The 23,866-nt window shown below is 47.6% G+C and overlaps 1 protein-coding gene across 1 annotated transcript in view; it reads right to left on the minus strand.

The window, feature by feature from the left end:
- CEP128 (centrosomal protein 128) overlaps positions 1–21,668 on the minus strand; it is a 704,507-nt gene extending 682,839 nt beyond the window's left edge. Inside the window, exon 1 of the mRNA XM_078659994.1 lies at positions 21,569–21,668. The gene's annotated coding sequence lies outside the window, so the exon portion shown is untranslated. The remainder of the gene's footprint in view (positions 1–21,568) is intronic.
- Positions 21,669–23,866: the final 2,198 nt, after the last annotated feature.

Below are 23,866 nucleotides of genomic sequence, written 5' to 3' on the forward strand. Positions count from 1 at the left end.
GCCAGTCTCAGTGCAATGATGAATGTTCTTGCATGGCAAGTATAGCTGATCAACTTTTTTCTGGCCATCCTTGCATTTTTCCTCTCCATGAACTCTACAGTCAGAGTCCTCTGATGGTGCTCCACGTGACGTGGTTTATGTTCTAAAAACCGGGCACAAGGGTCTACAGACCAATAGGTGAATTCAAAGTGTACACTCTATTCAGAATTGAGAGATACTCGGTTATGGAAGAAAGGCAGTTGGCAGCTATTTTGTAGTGCAGGAGCACATGCGCTTGTACTTGTACCACTGGCAAGTAGATAGCCTACTGGTCCCAGAAAGTAAAATCCAACCAGCCCACCATGACCACCCTTTCTGGCTATTGACTAGCCTCCTACTCATTTAGGCTGGAAGAATGGCCAGGAGAAGGAGGTGAAGATTGTTGTGTAACTGGGAGACAATGTGCTATATGAATCTTGCCCTATGGAGAACACAGCAAGCGCTGCATGAAATGGTGATCCCTTCAGGATGTTGTTGTCCTTCATACGGTTGGCACAATCAGCATGCTACTTCCTCTACAAACTAGTCCCTGTAGATAAATGTGCATGTTTAGGAATCTAAACCCTTTTCCTACCAGGTCAGGATATCTGCTCAGCAACAGCGTTGTGCCACTACTGCATTGTGCAGGGCATCACTTAGAAATGGTAATTAACTCTAATCAGGGTACTTGGCCCTCCATCAATATCGCTGGCTTGATTATTTGATGCCTCCTTGTAAATGCTTGGGAAAATGCTATAATGTGCTCTTCTTAGAGTGGCCTGCTGCTGGCATTTCCCCCTAAACAGAATAAATATCATTTTCTTTGAGCCAGTAATTAGTACTTTGTTTGAACTTTGGATGAGGAGTAACGGCCATAGCTGCCGGCTTTGGAACTTGGGCACCGGGTTTGAGTCTTGGCGTCAGCTCAACATCCTGTGATTCTGTGCAAATCACTTAATCTCCCTATGCCTACAAAAAAATGAATGTGTCCTTGTGTGATGTAACTGGAGCTCATTTAAAGCGCTGCAATACCTTCAGGTCGAGTTTGCCCTATATAAAACTGCAAAAGAAAGAGAAGGAGCAGTGCAGAGAAACATTTGCCAGAAGTAGAATATTTCATGTTGGAATTTACCCTCAAAGCTAAGACAGGCATAGGACTATAGGAGGAGCTCTCCTACAGCAAACTACACTGGAAGAACATAAACTGTCCAGACAATTGTGGAGAGGATTAGGCCCTGGCATGGAGGACCAACAGCATAGTCCAGCACATTAAATCCTAGGTGGAGGTTGTCATGATGAAGTGAAATGGCCGGAAATACCAAGAACTTTGCAGCCCACCTGGCCATAACCGACAGACAATATCATCGCCACCGCCACGTGGCTTGAGGGCTAGAAGAGATTATTGCAGAACTGAGTGTGGCAAAACTGCATCGTTCAGGAGCATGTCGTCCACAAATTTATGGAAGCCTGTATGTGTTTATTTCTAACAAAATGAATCATGAAGGGTTTATCTGTCTACCATACGACTTATGCTGGGGACTTTCACCTGGATTGTTGTTCTTGAACCATCTGGATAGCCCAACAGTTCTAAAAATATCACTGTCTGAAATCTTCGTTGGACCCCAAATCCCATTTCTAACTGGTGAATTGACGGGCTCAGTTGTGCTCCCAATCCTGTGGCGGATCCCCCAAACTGGCAGCCTTGACACACTTTGATGACACTGGTCCATGAACACTGATAACCTCTAGGGGGCGTACTTTGGACTGATAACTAATCTTCAGGACGGACACCTTTGCCACACTGACTAAGATGTAAACATCCCATAAAGTAAAACTACCAAGACCCATAATTATGGTCCTTAGGTGTTTTCACCCTACCATCTATTTTGTATTTCATGACACGAAACAGATAGTAGGACAATAACACCTGAGGATCATCGAAAAATGGGTTTTTTAAATCCTGTCAAGGGTACTCAAAATGAAACTCAACCCGTTGGGCATTTTCCTTAGGGAGCTATAATCTTCTTCTGATTAGATCCGTAATTATATCATGAGCTCCTAATATTCAGTTGAGCTCCACCTGCACACATACCTATGTGTATTGGGTGTGAAGCATACAGTATAATGAAGCATGCCATGAGAAGTGGGTGAGGGTATTCCTTCAAAATTAAGGAGCTCTTAAAGAAGGAAAAATAGGTGTCCGTCATCAGTCCTATTGTGTAATGTGTCATAAGCTGGGAGGTTGGATTGTTGATTATCTCCTCTGCATATAAGGATAATCACAAATATATCATGTGAGTCTGACATGTTTCAATGCACATATAAAATCACTCCTCGATGTCTTGGTCAAACTTGGAGGTCACACAGGAGGCTGTCACACCCATTAACTTCATTTAAGGCTTGTATAACAATTATGATATCTTAGGTAAATATGGCAAACTACAATTAATCATTCAACCACAGAGCATAAAGAACATTAGATTGGGTCACAGATCTCTATATCTGGGACTTTTTGTGCACGGAAGATTAACTTGTGTGTTGAACAGTTTTTGTGTACAAAGCAATCTGTCCCTGCAGCGCTGCCTTCTGGTATTCCAATTGTCACCCCTAAAACATGTGAGGGGCAAGTGTTGATAGAGTTTTCCTACAAGAGAAAGGTGTGTGGCACTGAAATTTGGCCTCCTATTCCCTGCTAGTAGATGGGGCCAGGAGGAAGAAATAAGAAACTGGCATTTGGTAAAAATGTTTCAATTCAATATGTTCATATAATTTTATTCCACTGAAAAAAATCAAAGGTTAAAGTGGCGTTATAGTTAGGAATTGTTATACTATGCTACTTTACATTTTAAAAAAAATAACTGAAAAAAGGGTGAATGGACATTATAGTTAGGTAAACAAGTGAGGTAAAACATGCTGTTTTAAATGAACAAAACAAATGAAATTTACCAGCTATAGTTATCTCAAGTAATTATATCCACTGACCTAAATTAAATATAACTTGGGCCCCCACCATGCACAGTGTTGTCCTCAAGCATGTGATTTCAGATGTTGCAGTGATGTTATCAATGATGGCATAGAACATGTCATGAGTGATGTAATATGAGATGTAATTAGCAGTGCATGACGAGGGCGTGAGTTATCCAGTCGTTTGTGTACATCATGAGCTGGTCAAATGTGTGTGTGTGTTTCGATTTATATAGCGCACTAATCACCCAGGGGTCTCAAGGCGCTTGCTTAGGGAACCCGTCCTGGTATTCCTCTGTGAGATACCCCGGCAGGGTATTCACAAGGTGAAAGCCAGGCATCCCGCCGCGAGGGGCCGTAGTGGAGATTAAGCAAGCTATTGCCCAGAGTCGCAGAGTGTGACCCCGTGAGTCGAGTAGGCACCAGAGCGAGAATTGTCGAGTCCGTGGAATTTTTGAGCCCAAGACCCGCCGAGGTGGGGAATCGAACCCTGGTCCACGGCTGATCTCAGCTTCCGGGTCTGCCGCCTCTAACCACTGAGCCACGCTTCTCCACTCCAAATGAAGAATCCCACTGACTAAGGAACCTTACATTAGGACAATAATAAGTTCGCTGATGTATTAACGTAGGTACTCAGAGGTCCAGGGGACCATCTGTGCGAACAAGATTACTATGGAATCAAAACCTCAAAAAAATCCTTGAGGCTCACTTGACCTTTGATGCGTCTTTTCATGTATACCATAATCAAAGTGATATTAATATAACTAGGACTATTTAAATAGCAAGTATGGCCACCGTTCCCAGTAGGTCCTTTTCCTTTGTCTACAAGATAAAGTCGCTCTCCGATTCGCTTGTAGTGTCCCATAATGGAGGGTGTCACACAATGTCCACCTGTCCTCCTAAAGAGTACCCAATGATGTCACACTCCCTAAAGTGTCACCAATGAATTGACCATGCAGTATCATACACTTAACACTGTGAAGTGGGATTATGATTTCCTAGAAGTGCATCAAAATCAATTAACACTGGCCATATTGTCTGTTTGAACCATGAAGTATTTACTTATAGAGTGCTAGCCTGTGTGTCCCAGTTTAAGTATCCATTGCTTGGTACATTTCCTTGGTCCCTTGATTGTTTGCACTAGCTAGGACTCCCCAAGATAAGTCCCTCGATCTCCATAATCAAAGTTGAATCGTGACCCTATTCCTCTCTGAAGTGTCCTTTTAATTTTTCATTGTGCCTGGAGAATTAAAGCAGATCTGCCTGAGAGATGTTCAAAAATGGATGCATCAGAAACGTCCTTGTCTTAAGCCTCAAACATGGAGGCTCAGGAGAGATGGAGCTTAGAGTCAATCAAGTTGGCTGCTCCCTGATTTTGCTCCTCAGTGTGGGGGCTACCCGGTCACCTCCTAGCCAGCACAGGAGCCCGCAACTCCACTCTCACAAGTCCAGACGAGCCCACCACGTCAACGGGCACACTTCTAATCCTCTGGTGGCCACCCTGACACCTAAAGCGGACTGCAGCCTGCCCGGTGGAGATGCTGCCTGGGAGCCAGCCAGCACATTGGCTCAGGTGAAGATACCTACCTTTTGCCCTGGGTCCCGATCTGGAGCCCGATGTCACATGGCGCCGCAGCGAAACACCAGCCATCTGAATGGGACCACGGAGGAATCTACTGTCACCCTGCTCCTTGGATGCCAGCGACCTACAGACTCGGAGCCCGTGGAGCCTGCTGGGTGCAGACGGAGCGTCAGCTCCAGCAACAAGTCAGCAGCTACTGCTTAATTGCAGACTGGTCATTCTGCCACCTACAGGTACTGTGCTGAGCTGACCATTCCACTTCAGTTGCTTTCCCCCAGCCCAGCTCGCAGCCCACAAGAATTTAGCCTAACACAAAGACTTTGTTGGAATGCATACCAGAGTCATTGTAACCCCAACCATGGATCCCTCCTCCCCCTCACCTTCATTCTGGACTCACTCTTGCATCGGGGGGTCCAATATTCATGTAACAGTCCCTGGAGACCCTGCAGTCGCCGGCTGGTGTCCTGGGAGCTGGTCAGTATTATGTGAGCACCGCTATCAGCCCCTCCAGCTGGATTCTATGTGGCTCTCTTTGACTGGCCACACCCAAGGGGACGGGCCAGTCCTTTCCCCGGATGAGGGTGGCTGAAGCCTGCACCTGGACTCTACCTTGAGATGAAGAGACATGCGGACACTCTGATCCCTAAATGGTATCCTCCAGCTAATGAAGACCCATGGTTTGGCACCTGTTCTCCAGGGAAGAACTTCATCTGCTGGGCTTCCTCTCTGGTGATAACAACTTTTGGGGCATCACAGGCCCCTTTCTCTACAATAGCTTGTGTCACCACCATCTTCAGACATACAGCTTTGTGGGGTCCTCCCACACCTTCATGAGCTCCCTAACCCTTACTTCCTGGTGCAAGTTGCTGCGGCTACCACTCCTTGTTGGAACCGCAACTGCCTCTTTGGCTCATTGGGCCAAGTCATGTAACTTCTAGTTCTGCTCCACAGCTGCGTCCAGGGTCTCCTCTTCAGGCCGTATGACACCAGGACCTTTCCTGGACATGAGTAGTGATGCCAACCCAGACACCACAGGAGACGATAGTCGACCCCACCTCTTGCAAGTTGACTTTACCCTTGCAGGCACACCAGCTGCACCAAGGGCTTCATCCTCAGCAGACCTTAAAGACGCCTCCTCAATCCCCTGTGGATACAGTCATGAAAATTCTCCTCAAAGAGACTTTGTACATAGGGGTTACCCTTTCCACAATGAATGCGAATATGACCGATCTTACCTCTGAGGTGAAATCCATCCAGCAGGATATATTCACAATACACTCATTATTAGACATGGTTGATCAACGTCTGGATGTAATCAAATTTCAATAAAAACGAATGCCAGAATGGGTGTAGTGGTGTCGACTTCTTGCATTGGATAGTCGATGGAAGACAGATCAAGAAGGGGCAATTTTTAGCTTTATGGGGTCCTGGAGGGTGTAGAGTAGAGTAGTCAGACATGATTGCCTACTAGACAACAATGCTCCCTAACCACAATCTCCACTTCCCAGAGGCATTGGAATTTCAGAAAGCACACGGAGTCTGGTCATTCAGGGCTTTTACCACCAACACTCCGCATAATTGCTTCCGCTTTACGACATCAACACAGCAGGACCATCCTACTAGTGGCTAAGAGAGAGGGATAACCTTTCCTTATCAATGGCAATAAGGTCTCCTTCTTGGCAGACTACTCAGTGGTGACCAACACTTGATGCAGGAGGTTCCTAGCCCTCCGTGCCTGGATTAAATGCATAGACATCAAATATGAACTCGTGGCACATGATAGTCACTGTAGAAGGACATATGCAGGAGTTCTTGAACTGGAACTCTTTCTTGATACTTTGGAGGAGCTCCCGATGGACATGGCGCCCAAGGACAGTGCTGCATCTAGCAATAGGTAGAATCTCTCCCACAGTGGAAACCGCTCAGGTATCAGCCACGATATCAGAGAAGGGGAGGTATCCCAAGAGGAGAGTCAGGACATGCTGGGCTGCATCGGGTGGTATAAGCATTGCACAAAGACAGGGGCAAAGATACGTCACAATCCCTATTGAAACAGCTGGATGAGAGCACTGGAGACATCACAGAGGACTGACTATATCCTTTCACTTTGCTCTGCACTGTGAGGTGCTTTGTTTATTATATTATCTTTGTTTACTTTATTGCTGAGATTTTCAGAATTCTGGGCTACCACCTTCTTCTAGTCTTCATGCTCCACCCAATGAGTGGCCCTCCTTACACTACTCCCCTGAAATAGCCGATAATGCGGGGCGATGACCCAGGGGGTCAACCCCATACCCTCAAAGCAGCTTCTCTAGATGCTTGCAGGACTGATTCGACTGCCCTAGAGCTCTGTAGGGATATCCCCCTGTGCACTCCTTCCTTTAGCCCATGTAGCACCTCTCTGCTTCCAGTGCTTGGTGGAAAGGAGGGGGCTGGCATGACCCTGCCTAACACAGGCTTGAGCTTGAGACCCAAAGTTCAATGTTTATTTTTACTCTTTTCTCCCTGAGTGAATCTGTGCACTTTCCTCTCTCTCCTCTCCCCTTCCCTTTAGTACCAAATCGGCCAGCAAATACGGACCCTTCCACTGGGTTCGCCTACATTACACTGTCGCCGGGGACAGCAATCTCACCCGGTACCTCCCATGGTAATATCACAGCCAGTTACTACATTGCCAATGAATGTTAATAGTTTAGCCCACTATATCTAGCGGAGTGACTGAAACTTAAAAGAGAATCGTTGGGAGTGGCCATTAGTAGCAGCAGGACAGTAAATGACAAGGGGAGCCTTCCACTGAGAACAGCTGATCAAAGAAGTGCTGAGTAACTATAATCATTGCAAAGCGATTGCCATGTAAGGCCCTCAAGACGTGAGTAGAGGCAGAGGGTCGAATGTTTTTCGCAAATATACCAGTTTTTGGGGAAATCTATGGTTGTGAGGTCCGTGTATGCCCCCACCACAGATAAATACCGCTTCCTTGCCCAACTGTCCAGACTGCTTACATCATTTGGGAAGTCTCTTGTCCTTTTGGGAGACAGCTGGAACCTACTTCCAAACTCAATCTTAGACCGAACCGGTCAGGTAGACTCTCACCACTGGGCTGACAGGGCCCTGCTCAGGGACCTACAGGAGAACAATACATTGGAGGAGGTATGGCGTGTGCTCCACCCATCCAATAGGGATTACAACTTATTCTCCGGCCCCCACTGGACCCAGTCCCGAATTGACTATTATCTTGTGCAAGCAGACTGCTCCTGTGATATTTTGGAAGGATGCATTGCTGACACCTGCCTGGTTAGAATAGGCCTGGACCTGGGTAGGGCATTTTCTTACAAGTGCCCGAGGGCAAGGAGCAGCTTTGCAACAATATCCAATCATACTTTACTGACCTGTAGGATCAGTGAGCTCCCAGAGAGAAGAACTCTGGGCAGCAGGAAGCGCGACACCTGAGAGGAAGAAGGATTCAGGACTTAGTGCTGACGAAGCGCAAGGCTCAGGCAGAACTTCGGGCCCTAGAATCTGAGACGAGCTCCCAAATGGCACAATACACAGCTATCCCTAGGGCAACACGGAGAGAACAGTTTGACTTGGCAAAGCTACGCCTGAACTCCTTTTTCCTCAGAAGCTGCTGAAAAAGATTTGTCAAGCTCTGTTGCCACAATTATAAACACGAGGAGGCAGCTGGTAGGCTCCTGGCTGTCCAACGATGACAGTGGGAATCTCAATTAGCTCTTTCTGCAATCCGTGACACTTTGGGTTCCTCCTGGTCCAACCTAGAGACATAGCCGACAGTTGTGAAGCTTTCAACTCCTCTTTGTACTCTTCAGAATGTGGGGCTACCCCTGTGCAGACTGAGGGGTTCCTGGGACACTGTCTTTATCCACTCTTAATGAGGAGGGATGCGATATACTAGCTGCAGAGTTCATGGAGGAAGAGATGGAGGAGGTATTTTCGACGCTCACTTCCAACATGCAAATCCGCAGCCGAGGATGGGTTTCCTGGTAAGTTTTATTAAGCAGGAAAGGGCCTGGTTACACATCAGCTGACTTGGGCCTTTCATGAACGGGCAAAGAAGAACTCATTAGGAGCTATATCCAAAAAAACGGTTATCACCCTACTCCCCAGGAAAAACAAAGATCTCCTAGATTGTGGCAGGTATCACCCGATCTCCCTCCTCAGTGTTGACCTTAAGATCATGTGCAAAATCTTAATGATCCACTTGGGGAGGGTAATACTTCAACTCATTCTTGAGTCCAGGTGGGATTTGTCACAGGTCGCAGCTCCTCTAATCATCTTAGGACCCTTGCTCAGCTCCAATGGCATGTGAGAGATGATCTGTCGGAGATGCTGGCACAGACCCTAGACTCAGAAAAAGCACTAGATTAGGTGGAATGGCCGTACCTCTTCCAGGTCTTGTCCCATATGGGCGACGACTCCATAAGCAAGGTCTGCCTTTTATACGATTTCCCAACAGCCGAAGTATCCTGCGGAGGTTTCCTCTTTGATACCTTTCAGATTGACCGCGGTACCCACCAGGGATGCCCGCTGTCCCCACTGCTCCTCCTCCTTGCAATAAAACCTGTAACGGCCACCATCTATAGGGCGAAGGAGGTTGAAGGGATCTCCACTGAAGTAGGGGAATTAAGGCAACATCTACTACATGCAGGCCCCATATAATGTATCCATGACTACGCCATACAATATATTCTATGCAGCAAACATCTATTTGGTATTAAACACCGTGTCTGTACAGCGAAATTTGCTGAACATCCTCTGAACATTTTGAACCATATGCCAGCTTCGTTCTCATGCCAAACTTAATTCCAACCCTTAACTCCATGCCAAAGGATACATCTATAACACGGTTCGGTTCAAAATCTTTATTTCGACACTATCAGCATATGCCATAAAAGAATAGTTATTAAAATACAGTACATCATAAAACAGTATAAAACATTAAAATGTACAACCAAGATTCAATATCACACAGACAAAACAGGGCTAAAATTAATCAGAAATACATTTCCTGGCACGTATTGCTTTCCAAATATAGGAGGCGACACTAAAAACATACTGCAGGGGACTCCAAAGTGCACAGAAAACGCATTGCAGCATTACGATCCCTGATACTGTGTGCAAAAAAATTGATTTTGTGCTTCCTTATTTTCAAATAAAATTGGCAAAAAATCATAAAGTGCTGGGTGGGTGCTCTGTTTTAGAATTCCGTCGCTTGGGCACGGTTGACATTCTTTGCCATTGATTAATGATGGGAAAAATGACAAGATGATGTATAATACCTAATGATTCAGAAAAGGGGGTGGTGATGAACAGAGTGCCTGAATTAAGCAGACCACTCTTACCCAGTCCAAAGATCAGGGCTTGATCCATCACCGTTTTTAGCTCACTGCACCATCCCAGCTCAGAACTTGGCTATATGCAAATTAGTCTGTTCCTGTCCCAGTGCATGATGGGAACAGGGCAAACCAAACTACCAAGCCAATTCTTGTACTGGGAAGGAAACAAGCTTCCGGGGACCGGTTTCTGCCATTTCAGGCGTCGTCGGCCCGGCTTGCTTGAATCCTGATGGTGCAATGAGCAAGGGACTCACATCTGAGTATACCCTTCCACGCTTATGGTGGACAAAATGATTCAGAAAAGGGGGTGGTGATGAACAGAGTGCCTGAATTAAGCAGACCACGCTTACCCAGTCCAAAGATCAGGGCTTGATCCATCACCGTTTTTTAGCTCATTGCACCATCCCAGCTCAGAACTTGGCTATATGCAAATTAGTCTGTTCCTGTCCCAGTGCATGATGGGAACAGGGCAAACCAAACTACCAAGCCAATTCTTGTACTGGGAAGGAAACAAGCTTCCGGGGACCGGTTTCTGCCATTTCAGGCGTCGTCGGCCCGGCTTGCTTGAATCCTGATGGTGCAATGAGCAAGGGACTCACATCTGAGTATACCCTTCCACGCTTATGGTGGACAAAATGATTCAGAAAAGGGGGTGGTGATGAACAGAGTGCCTGAATTAAGCAGACCACTCTTACCCAGTCCAAAGATCAGGGCTTGATCCATCACCGTTTTTTAGCTCACTGCACCATCCCAGCTCAGAACTTGGCTATATGCAAATTAGTCTGTTCCTGTCCCAGTGCATGATGGGAACAGGGCAAGGTTCTGGGCTGGGATGGGGCGGTGAGCTAAATAACGGTGATGGATCAAGCCCTGATCTTTGGACTGGGTAAGAGTGGTCTGCTTAATTCAGACACTCTGTTCATCACCACCCCCTTTTCTGAATCGTTTTTGGCCACTATAGGTGTGGCAGGGTATACTCAGACATGAGTCCCTTGCTCACTGCTCCATCAGGATTCAAGCAAGCCGGGCCGACGACGGCTGAAATGCCAGAAACCGGTCCCCGGAAGATTGTCTCCTTTCTGGTGAAGAATTGGCTTGGTAGTTTGGTCTGCCCTGTTCCCATGATGCACTGGGCCAGGGACAGACTAATTTGCATATAGCCAGGTTCTGAGCTGGGATGGGGCAGTGAGCTAAATAACGGTGATGGATCAAGCCCTGATCTTTGGACTGGGTAAGAGTGGTCTGCTTAATTCAGACACTCTGTTCATCACCACCCCCTTTTCTGAATCGTTTTTGGCCACTATAGGTGTGGCAGGGTATACTCAGACATGAGTCCCTTGCTCACTGCTCCATCAGGATTCAAGCAAGCCGGGCCGACGACGGCTGAAATGCCAGAAACCGGTCCCCGGAAGCTTGTCTCCTTTCTGGTGAAGAATTGGCTTGGTAGTTTGGTCTGCCCTGTTCCCATGATGCACTGGGCCAGGGACAGACTAATTTGCATATAGCCAGGTTCTGAGCTGGGATGGGGCAGTGAGCTAAATAACGGTGATGGATCAAGCCCTGATCTTTGGACTGGGTAAGAGTGGTCTGCTTAATTCAGACACTCTGTTCATCACCACCCCCTTTTCTGAATCGTTTTTGGCCACTATAGGTGTGGCAGGGTATACTCAGACATGAGTCCCTTGCTCACTGCTCCATCAGGATTCAAGCAAGCCGGGCCGACGACGGCTGAAATGCCAGAAACTGGTCCCCGGAAGCTTGTCTCCTTTCTGGTGAAGAATTGGCTTGGTAGTTTGGTCTGCCCTGTTCCCATGATGCACTGGGCCAGGGACAGACTAATTTGCATATAGCCAGGTTCTGAGCTGGGATGGGGCAGTGAGCTAAATAACGGTGATGGATCAAGCCCTGATCTTTGGACTGGGTAAGAGTGGTCTGCTTAATTCAGACACTCTGTTCATCACCACCCCCTTTTCTGAATCGATGTATAATACCTAGCCACAATCCAGTAAAAAAAAAAAACAAAAAAAAAAAAATGTTGCATATTTGTCACCAAGGACAGATACGTTTGGGAACCCTCGGGCAGAGCGTATGACAGATATGTGACAACCGTGGATTTCCTAACGTTATCAAGGGCTCTACTTTCTGCCCACACATCAGATAAAACTGCCTTCAACTCAGACTTCTGGAGCATAACAACTAACCCTGGGCACAGTGCTTCGCTTCGTCCACGGAGTGCACGTAGTGTTGCCTACTTCCCGATTCGCAAAGTAGGCGTAGTAGGCAACACTACGCACACCCCGTGGACGGAGCGAAGTTGCCCGCCACCTGTCTCCCTCCCGCCCTCTTCTACATGCCTAATTTTGATTTAAAATAGTGTAAGAGTAAATTAAAATCACTTACCTGATAGAAGAGGGAGCCCCGGGACGCCGCATATCAGGTAAGTGATTTTAATTTACTCTTACAATATTTTAAATCAAAATTAGGCATGTAGAAGAGGGCAGGAGGGAGGCGGGTGGGAGGCGGGCGGCGCGTAATGGGGCTACGCGAAGTGTGTGGGTGGGCGTAGCTTCCTGCCCACTTCACGAAACTTCGCGTAGCCCCACTACGCCCACCCTTAATAACAACTCTAAATGGCTCCTGAAGCCTGGAAAATAAAAAAAACAATTTAAGTGCGTCATTAACCCATTCCATGCTTCGGACGGCCCCCAGCCAGGGGCCGTCCAAACCCTGCCAACTCATTAATTCTCCAGCACCGCGGCGTAATTCGCGCACCGGTCAAGGTGTTAATGTAAAACAACAATGGGATTCGAAAGGCATGATCAACCATTAAACAATCCCCCATGATTGCCTTCATAAATTTTGTTTTGGAATTGTCCCATATTGAACGCCACAGTAGGATAGGTTTAAGTAGTAACATGTCTTCCAAGTGAGTTAACCCCATCTCCTTGTGGGTGAAGGAAGAGGAAAAAGAAGGAGTGCACAAAAGAAGTTTAAAAAGGTGTATTCCTCGGCCTGTAAAGGGCTACTACATGTATGACCCCACACACCTCCACCAGAGGTAGCCGCTGCTAGTGCTCTTGCCATATATATGGTAATCATATCCCTTATAGGGTGACAACTAAGCTTACATGAGAACCTTAACACACCCTCACACACTCTATTCATCTTGAGCCGGGTATTGTTTATGTGTCAAGCCTAAGAACCATTACCAGAGAAAAGAATGCCTAGATAACAAAATTAATTCACCTTTGCTATGGGTGGGACCATCAAGAAAGAGGACCTAACCTTCTGTGGAGTTTTCCCACAAGACATTATAGATGGCTTGAATTAGTTATTCTTCAGTTTCTTGGATTTCATGAATCCGGCAAAGGAGTTCATTAAACCCTGCAGCCTGACCACGGTCCTCGATAGTAGGACTGTGTCATCTGCATACAAAAGGACAGGAACCAGGCAACCAGCAACCCTTGGTGCATTGGCCTGCAAGGACCGAAGATTATTATCTACACAATTTTTTAAAAGTGAAAATAAAAAATGGGGCAAGCGCACACCCCTGCCTCACGCCCCGCCAAATTCTAAAAGATGGGGAGCATTCTTCGTTGGGACCTTATCATACATTGGCCGGAAGATTTTTATACCGTGAAGAAAGAAGGCAGACAATGTTTTCGAGAGCCCCATATGAAAGCAGGGTATGTCACAGAATTGAGTGGTCCACAAGATCAAAAGCATTGTTAAGATCTCCAAAACACAAATCAAATAAAAGGATCCAGGCTTTGCCTTTGTGTATTTCACAACCAGAAGATCGAGATGTACATATTGCTCCAAGTCCCTTCCCGATTTCATACTGGACATCCAACAGAATGGAATTATCAGTTGCCCAGTACGCCAATCTCTGCAAAACGACCATGCCCAGGAGTTTCGTAGATGAATCCAGGAGGGAAACGGTGTAGTAGCACTTTGGGTTGGACCTATTCCCCCTTCTTGAAAATGGGGAGAATAATGGAGTTAACCCATGTAGAGAGTAATGAAACCAATGCTGCTGCATTGAAAACTCCAGTAAAAATTGGGCCCCATAGCTCACCCGTACCAATAAAAGCCTCAATCGGGACCCCATTGGGTCCTGGAGCTTTACCTTTGGCACAGCCTTTCAAAGCATCAAGGACCTCATCAGCCTGAAATCCAAAGGCATGCAACTCTTAGAAATAGGGCTTATTTCTGATTCTGCAGGAAACAAAAGGCTGTGTTTTAACACATTATCAACCAGAAGAACAAAGATCATTTCAAAGTGATTTACCCAAGCTTGTAAGGTGACATGTGATGTTAATTCTGGGATAGACTCACTTTTCAGAAACGGGGCTCTTACAGTGTTCCAAAACAGAGTTGTCATTCGGTTCAGTTGCCTGGACCAAATTTAGCCAGGCCTTTTCCCTTAACTCCTTTTTCCTGGAGGCTAACGCCTCATTATAGTGTTTCCTTAAGGGCAGGGCTTTAAGTGGAATAAAAAAACTGTGCGGGAGGGGGGTCTCTCAAGAGGGCGTAGCCAATGTAATTAGGGGTGTGGCTTAAAACAAATGAGCAAAAAAATCTGTGCTTAGCATAGTGTGCTGCCCAACTGGTACTGTGCCGCTTCTGTCATTGTATCCTGATATATAATACAAGTAACCTTATACCAACAACAAGCCAGGACTATTGGCTTTGTTAACGGTTGTTAGTTGTGGAAGATAAATAAGCAACAACTATGGCTGTGGTGTATAGCATATTGACAATGCTTTCGTTTTGAAATGATAAGGCTGTGAAAGAACTATAATGAGTCTCTTTGAAGTTACCTCACTCAAAGGCAGTGGAGGGTAGTACTGCTGCATAGTACGATTCAATTTTTTCACCTTGAGAGTAAGGTCAAAAATGGACAGCTAGATAGGGACCAATCTTGGCACCTGCCTTTTAGAAATGCTGGTGCTGAGCATCGGCAGGACCCGGCCCACTTAAAGCTCTGCCTAATAACATCGCATCCTCTTGGGACGCAGTGAAGGGTGGCCTCAGCTTCTGGAGCCCTGCGTAAACATACGGTAAAACCAACCCTGTCTATGATGCAACCCTGTGCTGGCACGGCGCAAGAAGAGAAAATTAAGAGTGGCAGTATAACATTAAGATCAAAATCTACACCAAATGCAGCGGCTGTGCCTCCTCTAGGGTAGAGGAGCGTCACCCGCCTGCTGCGAGAGCAGCAGCTGAAGAAAACGTACTTTTAATAAAATGGTCAATGATCACATGACCATTTGAAGTGCAAGTGCACTGCGTTGCTCTAGACTCAGGGGTGGGTACCTAAACAAAGTGCACATGTCAAATTGGCCGACCGTCTTGCGACGGCCAGCCGGACATGCACATTTCAACCGCACCACTATGAGCTGTGTTTACAGCCAGGCAAACTGCAGGCACAGGCTCCTAGTCAAACAAGCATTGGCATAGCCAATAGGTCTCGCCTTTGGGACCTTATAAGTGTTTAGGCATGCAACAGTTGATAATACTGCGCCAACGATATTGTGCTTGAAACTAAACACTTATAAAGTCCCAAAGGCGAGACCTATTGTCTATGCCAATGCTTGTTCTTCTATTACCACAAACATTGCTTGCTGCAAACAAAAATGCAGGCAGTGTCCCATACCTTGCAAAACATGTACACAGGGTCTCTTTACAGATTCAAAACTGTCATTATTTAAACATGGGCTTCTTTTTTCCATGGGATTTGCTAATGGGTTCAGTTGGTCAGGATCCGAATTGATAATGGGGCCACTTGAATGGTATCAACCAGCCAGGGGTGCACTGTCAGTGCAGGGTGCAAAGGATTGAGGGAGCCCAGAGAAAATGTGACAGTGGCATCTTCACACCTGAGCTTCTACATGGGGATCACCTCCATCGGTGTACAACCTTTACAACGCAACTTTTACAACGCACTACCATTACAACGAAACTTTTACAACGCAACATCCATTACAACGCATGCATTTACAACGCAGTCATTACAACGCATGACACTACAACGCACACCACTACAACGCATGTCATTACAACGCAGTCATTACAACGCATACCATTACAACGCATAGCATTACAACACATAGTACCCCTACACTATCCAACACTTACCCTACTGTTGCACCCCCTGGAGTTAGAATAGTAATTTTAACCCCTACACTATCCAACACTTACCCTACTGTTGCACCCCCTGGAGTTAGAATAGTCATTTTACCCCTACACTATCCAACACTTACCCTACTGTTGCACCCCCTGGAGTTAGAATAGTAATTATTACCCCTACACTATCCAATACTTACCTTAAATGCAAAGTAATGTTATGCGTTGTAATGGTATGCGTTGTAAAGGTAGTATGCGATGTAATGGAATGCATTGTAAAGGTAGTTCTTAAAAATTTGTTGTAAATGCATGCGTTGTAATGGAATGTGTTGTAAAAAATGCGTTGTAAAGGTAGGCGTTGTAAAAGTATGCGTTGTAACGTCATACATCCCCTCCATCTATAGGAGCCAAGCTTCCTCCATATGAACCACACTTTCTTCTCTGCTTACCAGCAGTTATAGGAGACACATGATTAAATTCATCAGCAGTGCTCCATCTCTGGCCTTTGTGGGGATTGCATGTCCATTAACTTTAAGGACATTCCTGCTCCTTCATAACAGTGAGGTGTGCATGCACCATAAGTGCACAAAGCAGGTATCCCAGCACTTAGCACCAGAATAGACCAATTGACACTTCGTAGCACGTCACGATTAGTAAGACTGGAGTGACCCTGTCTCCTCTCGCTGGCAGAGCTATGCTTGGTAACTCCCAGTAAACAAACCCAAGCCTGAGGTCCTCCTGTCCGGCGCCGCAGAATCGATGGAGTGCGCTGCATGCATGAGAAAGGGGAAACATCTGACAACAGGGCGGTCCTTCGGCATGTAGTATGGTGCTGGTCCCTGGGGTGTGTACCGACCCCCAAACAGGTGCAGTGTCCAGATGCCTATCAGTGAAGCAGCACTGATGTACAGGAGCACCTATTACCCTGATGGGCAGCAGTGCTACAAACCACGGTTTCAGATCAGCGTCAGTAGTTCAGTGCTGTTGTCGGTGATGTTAGCTGTGTACCGCAGTGCAGCGCGGTCATCCAGAGGTTTCACTTCCATGTCAGCTGTTCAGCACTGACATAAGAGATTCATCACTGATAACTTCTTCGGTGGAGTACCGCAGTGCAGTGCTTCCACCCGTGGGGTTCATCACCCACCCACAAGTGTAGTGCTGCTGTTCAGTGCGCATATTTGCTCCCGCAAGTGTTGCAGAGCAGTGCAGTTGAGCGCCCAGAGGGCCATCTACTTCAGTGAAGCAGTTTCTTGCCGGTACAGGAGCACTGCCAGCCTGAGGTTTATATTTCCATCAGGGGTACATAGCACCCTCTTCAGTGCTGTACTGCAGGGCAGTGCTGTTATCCAAGTTTGCAATCTTTCAATAGCGCAGGGCCGCTCTCCATGGCACATGGCAGCCCCCTTGGTGGAACACGCTAGTGCAGCACTACAATACATGGCGCATAACTGCCCCCTCGGTGGAGCATGCTAGTGCAGCGCCGCTCTCCATGGCGCATGGCAGCCCCCTCCGTGGAACACGCTAGGGCAGCGCCTCTATCCATGGCGCATAACTGCTCCCTCGGTTGAACACGCTAGTGCAGCGTCGCTCTCCATGGCGCATAACTGCTCCCTCGGTGGAACACACTAGTGCTGCGCCGCTCTCCATGGCGCATAACTGCTCCCTCGGTGGAACATGCTAGCACAGCACCGCTCTCCATGGCGCATGGCAGCCCCCTCCTTGGCACACACGAGTGTAGCGCCTCTATACATGATGCATAACTGCCCTCTCAGTGGAACACGCTAGTGCAGCACCACTATACATGGCGCATAACTGCCCCCTCAGTGGAACACGCGAGTGCAGCACTGCTATACATGGCGCATAACTGCTCCCTCGGTGGAACATGCTAGTGCAGCACCGCTCTCCATGGCGGATAACTGCTCCCTCGGTGAAACACGCTAGTGCTGCGCCGCTCTCCATGGCACATAACTGCTCCCCCAGTGGAACATGCTAGCACAGCGCCACTCTCCATGGCGCATGACAGCCCCCTCCATGGCACACGCGAGTGTAGCCCCTCTATACATGGTGCATAACTGCCCTCTCGGTGGAACATGCTAGTGCAGCGCCGCTATACATGGCGCATAACTGCCCCCTCGGTGGAGCACGCTAGTGGAGAGCCGCTCTCTGTGGCGCATGGCAGCCCCCTGGGTGGAACATGCTAGTGCAGCGCCGCTCTCCGTGATGCATGGCAGTCCCCTCGGTGGAACATGCTATTGCAGCGCCGCTCTCCGTGGCGCATGGAAGCCACCTCAGTGAAACACGCTAGTGCAGCGCCACTATACATGGCGCATAACTGCCCCCTCGTTGGAAGGCGCTAGTGCAGCGCCGCTATACATGGCGCATAACTGCCCGCTCGGTGGAACACGCTAGTGCAGGGCCTCTATACATGGTGCATAACTGCCCTCTCGGTGGAAAACGCTAGTGCAGCGCCGCTATACATGATGCATAACTGCCCCCTAGGTAGAACACGTGAGTGCAGCACCGCTATACATGGCGCATAACTGTCCCCTCGATGGAGTACGCTAGTGTAGAGGAGCTCTCTGTGGCGCATGGCAGCCCATAGGGTGGAACACACTAGTGCAGTGCCGCTCTCCGTGGCGCATGGCAGTCCCCTCTGTGGAACACGCTAGTGCAGCGCTGTTCTCCATGGCGCATGGCAGTCCCCTCAATGGAACACGCTAATGCAGCGCCGCTCTTTGTGGCGCATGGCAGCCCCCTCGGTGGAACACGCTAGTGCAGCGCCGCTATACATGGTGCATAACTGCTCCCTCAGTGGAACACGCTAGTGCATCGCCGCTATACATGGCGCATAACTACCCCCTTGGTGGAACACGCGAGTGCAACACCGCTATACATGGCGCATAACTGCCCCCTCGGTGGAGCACGCTAGTGGAGAGCCGCTCTCTGTGGCGCATGGCAGCCCCCTGGGTGGAACACGCTAGTGCAGCGCTGCTCTCTGTGGCGCATAGCAGTTCCCCTCGGTGGAACACGCTAGAGCAGCGCTGCTCTCCGTGGCGCCTAGCAGCTCCCTTGGTGGAACACGCTAGTGCAGCACCGCTCTCCATGGCGAATGGCAGCCCCCTCGGTGGAACACGCTAGTGCAGCGCCGATATACATGGGCATAACTGCCTCCTCGGTGGAACACTCTAGTGTAGCGCCGCTGTACATGGCGCATTACTGCCCTCTCGTTGGAACACGCTAGTGCTGCGCCGCTCTCCATGGCGCATAACTGCTCCCTCGGTGGAACATGATAGCACAGCGCCGCTCTCCATGGCGCATGGCAGCCCCCTCCTTGGCACACGCCTCTATACATGACACATAACTGCCCTCTCAGTGGAACATGCTAGTGCAGCACAGCTATACATGGCGCATAACTGCCCCCTCGGTGGAGCACGCTAGTGGAGAGCCGCTCTCTGTGGCGCATGGCAGCCACCTGGGTGGTACACGCTAGTGCAGCGCTGCTCTCTGTGGCGCATGGCAGTTCCCCTCGGTGGAATACGCTAGTGCAGCGCTGGTCTCCGTGGCGCCTAGCAGTTCCCCCGGTGGAACACACTAGTGCAGCGCCGCTCTCCGTGGCAAATGGCAGCCCCCTTGGTGGAACACGCTAGTGCAGCGCCAATATACATGGCGCATAACTGCCCCCTCGCTGGAACGCGCTAGGGCAGCTCCGCTATACATGGCGCAGAACTGTCCCCTCGGTGGAACACGCTAGTGCAGCGCCTCTATATATGGCGCATTACTGCCCTCTTGGTGGAGCACGCTAGTGCAGCGCCGCTATACATGGCGCATAACTGCCTCCTTCCAAGGGGGTCATCATCAGTGCAGACTCCTGAAATGACTGCAGACTTATTGTTCCTCTGCTGGGCCTCCTCCCAGCCCCCCAACTCATCACACTGCAGGACTCTGCTTGAGAGTGGCTGCAGGGAGCATTTAGTTCTGGTGCAGCCTTGGGTTTGTGTTTGTACAGGGGGGATAGTGATGGTGAATGTTGTGATTGTATGAGTGCAGGGTGAGTGATCTGCCTGTGTGCGATTGCAGCGTATGTACGGTGCATATATGAGTGCAGGGTGAGCAGGTGCGTATACGAGTGCACGGTGAGCAGAGTGCAGGGTGAGTAATAAGAGCCCACTGGGTGAGTAGTAAGATTGTATGGGTGAATGGTGTGCTTGTGTGAGCGCAGAGTGGATTGTGTAACTGTGTTAATGCACTGGATGAGTGGTATGCCCTTGTGGGTGAAGGGTGAGGGTGATTCTTATGTAAGTGTAGGATTAGCGAAGCTGTATGTGCCTGTGATTGAAGGCAAGTAGAGAGATGTCTGTGTTAATGCAGGGTAAGTGATGTGTCTGCAGGAGTTGGTCTTTGTGAGTCTATTTGTACCTTTTTTTAACCAACCCCCACTGTTTGATTAATGGTTGAATGCACTTCGTACTCAACTCAAACCTTTCTACCTCACCACTTTTAAAAAGCACCAGCCGCCACTGGCCTAATGCCAATCTTCCTTTTTTAATTAAAACATTTACTGTAAAAAAAAATACAATGTTCTTTCAACATATAACATTTCAAAAACAAATGACTAGAACTATACATGTGCAAATTACTAGATTTGGTGTCTTTGTTTTATCAGTTATCAAAGCGTATCGTCCATGTCACAACATGAATATTCCTTTGCTGGGTACATCTCCGTTAGTGCAACATCCAATACAGCATCAATATCACAATGTAAAGTGCACCTGTAGATATACACTAGCATTGATCTATGCGGTGCACGTCCCACTCTTTTCACTGCATAAGGTGTATGCAGTGCCCACGAACAGTGAATCATTCACACTACCCCTGCGGAGTGTACCCATCGCACTTCATGTAGCATACCCCTTCTGCCCACTGCCTCACTCCATGCAGTATTATTTGTGCAATGCCCTGCATCATTTCATCCAGTTGTGCGGTGTACTGTCTCACTCCACGTAATGTGCCTATGCAATGGCATTCTCGCTTCAAACACTTCAACTATGCAGTGTGCACTCACTCCATGCAGTTAGTTTGCCTGTGTTGGGCGAAGTACGATACGATCCAGAATGCTGTGTGGGTGGAAGCCCTAAATTCCATTGTGCCATTGTATAGCTCCACGAAATTGTCACAGAAGTGTATTATAATAAAAGTGCAGTAAGTACTCAGTGTTCCAAGCCAAAGCCAGTGCCAGTCACAGAAACTGAATTCGTAATACTGTGTATGTAAAGAAGTTTGTCACACTCCGTGCATTCTTCTATCTCCACAAGCTTCGCTGCAAAGTGGACCATGTTCTGTATGTAGTACAGCACAATGACTCTAAAGCATGTTCCCGTGTGTAGTTGTAATCTACCAGTGTGTATTGCAATTATGCGATGCGCCTACCTGCAATGGCCTACATGAAACCCCCCATGTACAGCACTAATGCAATGCACTCCAGCTGAACCCACCTCCCTCCCAGTCCCCCGGCCAAACTCACCTGTCCCGCTCAGATCCCCGCTGCCATGCCTTCCGTAACTGCCCTGCGACCCCGCTGTACACACAGCCACTACCGCCGCTATGGCAACTTGAACCTGCCGCCCTGCAGAAAGAGACAGCGCGCCATAGACAGCGAGGGCGGACCACAGACAACGATGGAACGTGCGAACATGGCGGCCATGTCAGAGTGCATTCTCGAAAACACATTACAACCGAACCGCACTACTTTGTATTTTACTGTATAAAATACTTAAACAAATTACAAGCTTTTTATTTAAAGACAGAGAATGCTGAATCTATAACATTATAATACCAGAAAATTACAAACTACACGTATAATAAACGATCTTAAATGTCATTGAGTACTTCGGAGACATACATGTTGTCATTGACCATTTGGAGGAACGCATTCGTTCTTTTAATATTGTCTTTGATAAAGATTAAGAGATACACATCACAAGATGGCTGCCTAACGGACGAAAATACAAGGGCCACTCCCTTCCCAGCGTCTGTTTATCTCCATGTAAACTAGCGTCCCCAGCGACAGTCTCTTCCCTTCCCTCCCCCTTCAGTCTCCCCAAAGGTCGGTTGATGTAACCTCCCCGCTGTGCTCATGGGGTTGGTAGTCTTCGGCACACTCTCTTAATAATGGAAATAAGAATAATTTGAACTGCAGATTCCAGAGAACTAAAGCATACTGCACGTAAACGTTGAATTGAACGGAGTCACAGTAGTAAAGAAAAGCTGTCTGTGTCAAAAGTGAGATTTACCTTAATGCAGGGCTTTAAGAGTGGCGGGGCTGTCCGGGCTCAGACCCGGGGTAGTAATTAGAAATTGACATTGAAGCGTGTCCCTATCGGGCCCTAAATCCATGTCTTGAACTTTAGAAACAGAGAGGCTCGGTGATTTCTGAATAATGAATATGAAAACATTACGGTCATTATTAATTCATATCAGTGAGTTAATCCCTCTTCATGTTTCACATGTTTTAATCTTCACCTTTATTTTAAGAATATTTGAAATTTCCAGGATGATGTGCTTCTGTATTTTGTAATGTAGCCTATTACTGCTGTTTAGCGCATTTTATGAATTGAGTTGCCTCTGGGTGTTTGCAACCGGTCACGATTGAGAGCTCTGGAGTTAAGGCTGAAGACAGTGCAAGTTTCAAACAGTCCCTGACAGTGGGTGAGAAAGGTGGTCGGAATAGATGGTCATCCAATCTTTGGCCTCTCTGCACAGCGCACAGTACAGTTTTCACTTATTCCAGTTGTAGTTTAGATTCTGTACAAATTTGAATGAAGGAGTTACAGAGTTGTCAACATTTTTAGTCTCATAATTTAAAAAATCAATATTAATTATTTACAACAACATTATTGACAAAGTCAATAGTCCTGGCTCGTTTTAGGTGTTTGTCAGGTGCTGTGTATATATGTGGGTACAATATCAGAAAGCTTAGAGTGGAACCAAAATACTGTTCTGGTGATCGCTATAAAAAGCACAGAAATGTTGTTTACATATTTACGCCACACCCTTAATTACGTAGGCCATGCCACTTTCAGAGACCCTCCCACTTTTTTATGCCACTTAAACCTCATGCCTAAATGCCTCGCTTTATAGGTATGAGAACTACATGATAATAAGCCGTGGGATAGCTTCCCTCTAAAAGTCTGATGCACCCAGGCTAAAGAGCAGGAGTGACAGTAAGGGCTGAGAAGTGATTTTCTTTTTAAAGAACAACTACCAGAGAACTGACTATTTATAACCAAAGGAGTGTAGCGTCCTACTCAGCATGGGTACTCACAATGATTATGCCATACATGGAGAGTAGTTATACACTGTGTTAGAAGGAGGGTTTTTCGTTTTTTGAATACCTAATTTTTGAGCTTTTACTGTGGGAGAGCCTCATAAGCTGGGACTCACCCACAGTGAACTCATGATGAAAGAGACTGCATGTGGAATTTACCGGTGCCCCCCCCTGGTGAGAGTAGGCCGCTGTGCTGCAGCCGGAGAAGAGGCACCAGACTGGTTACAGGCAGACATGTGTGTACATGCGGGTGCACACGTGTAGGGGCTGTGAGGAGGAGGTTCCTATTTTTTTAAGTTTAAAAAAAACCTTTATGGACACCGTTCAGTTCTAACACAGCATGGTGCCTACATCCCAGCGGGCCGCACTGCATGGTGATATGCTCCTTATCACCGGAGGCGGGGGAAAGAACACAGCAAGCCGCCTACAACCTCGTCGGGCCGGCCGCGTCGGTTGGGCAGACATTGTGATTGGTTTCAAATAAAGGTCTCAAAC

Source organism: Lissotriton helveticus, chromosome 9, assembly GCF_964261635.1.
Source record: "Lissotriton helveticus chromosome 9, aLisHel1.1, whole genome shotgun sequence".
In the NCBI taxonomy this organism is placed as follows: Eukaryota; Metazoa; Chordata; class Amphibia; order Caudata; family Salamandridae; genus Lissotriton; species Lissotriton helveticus.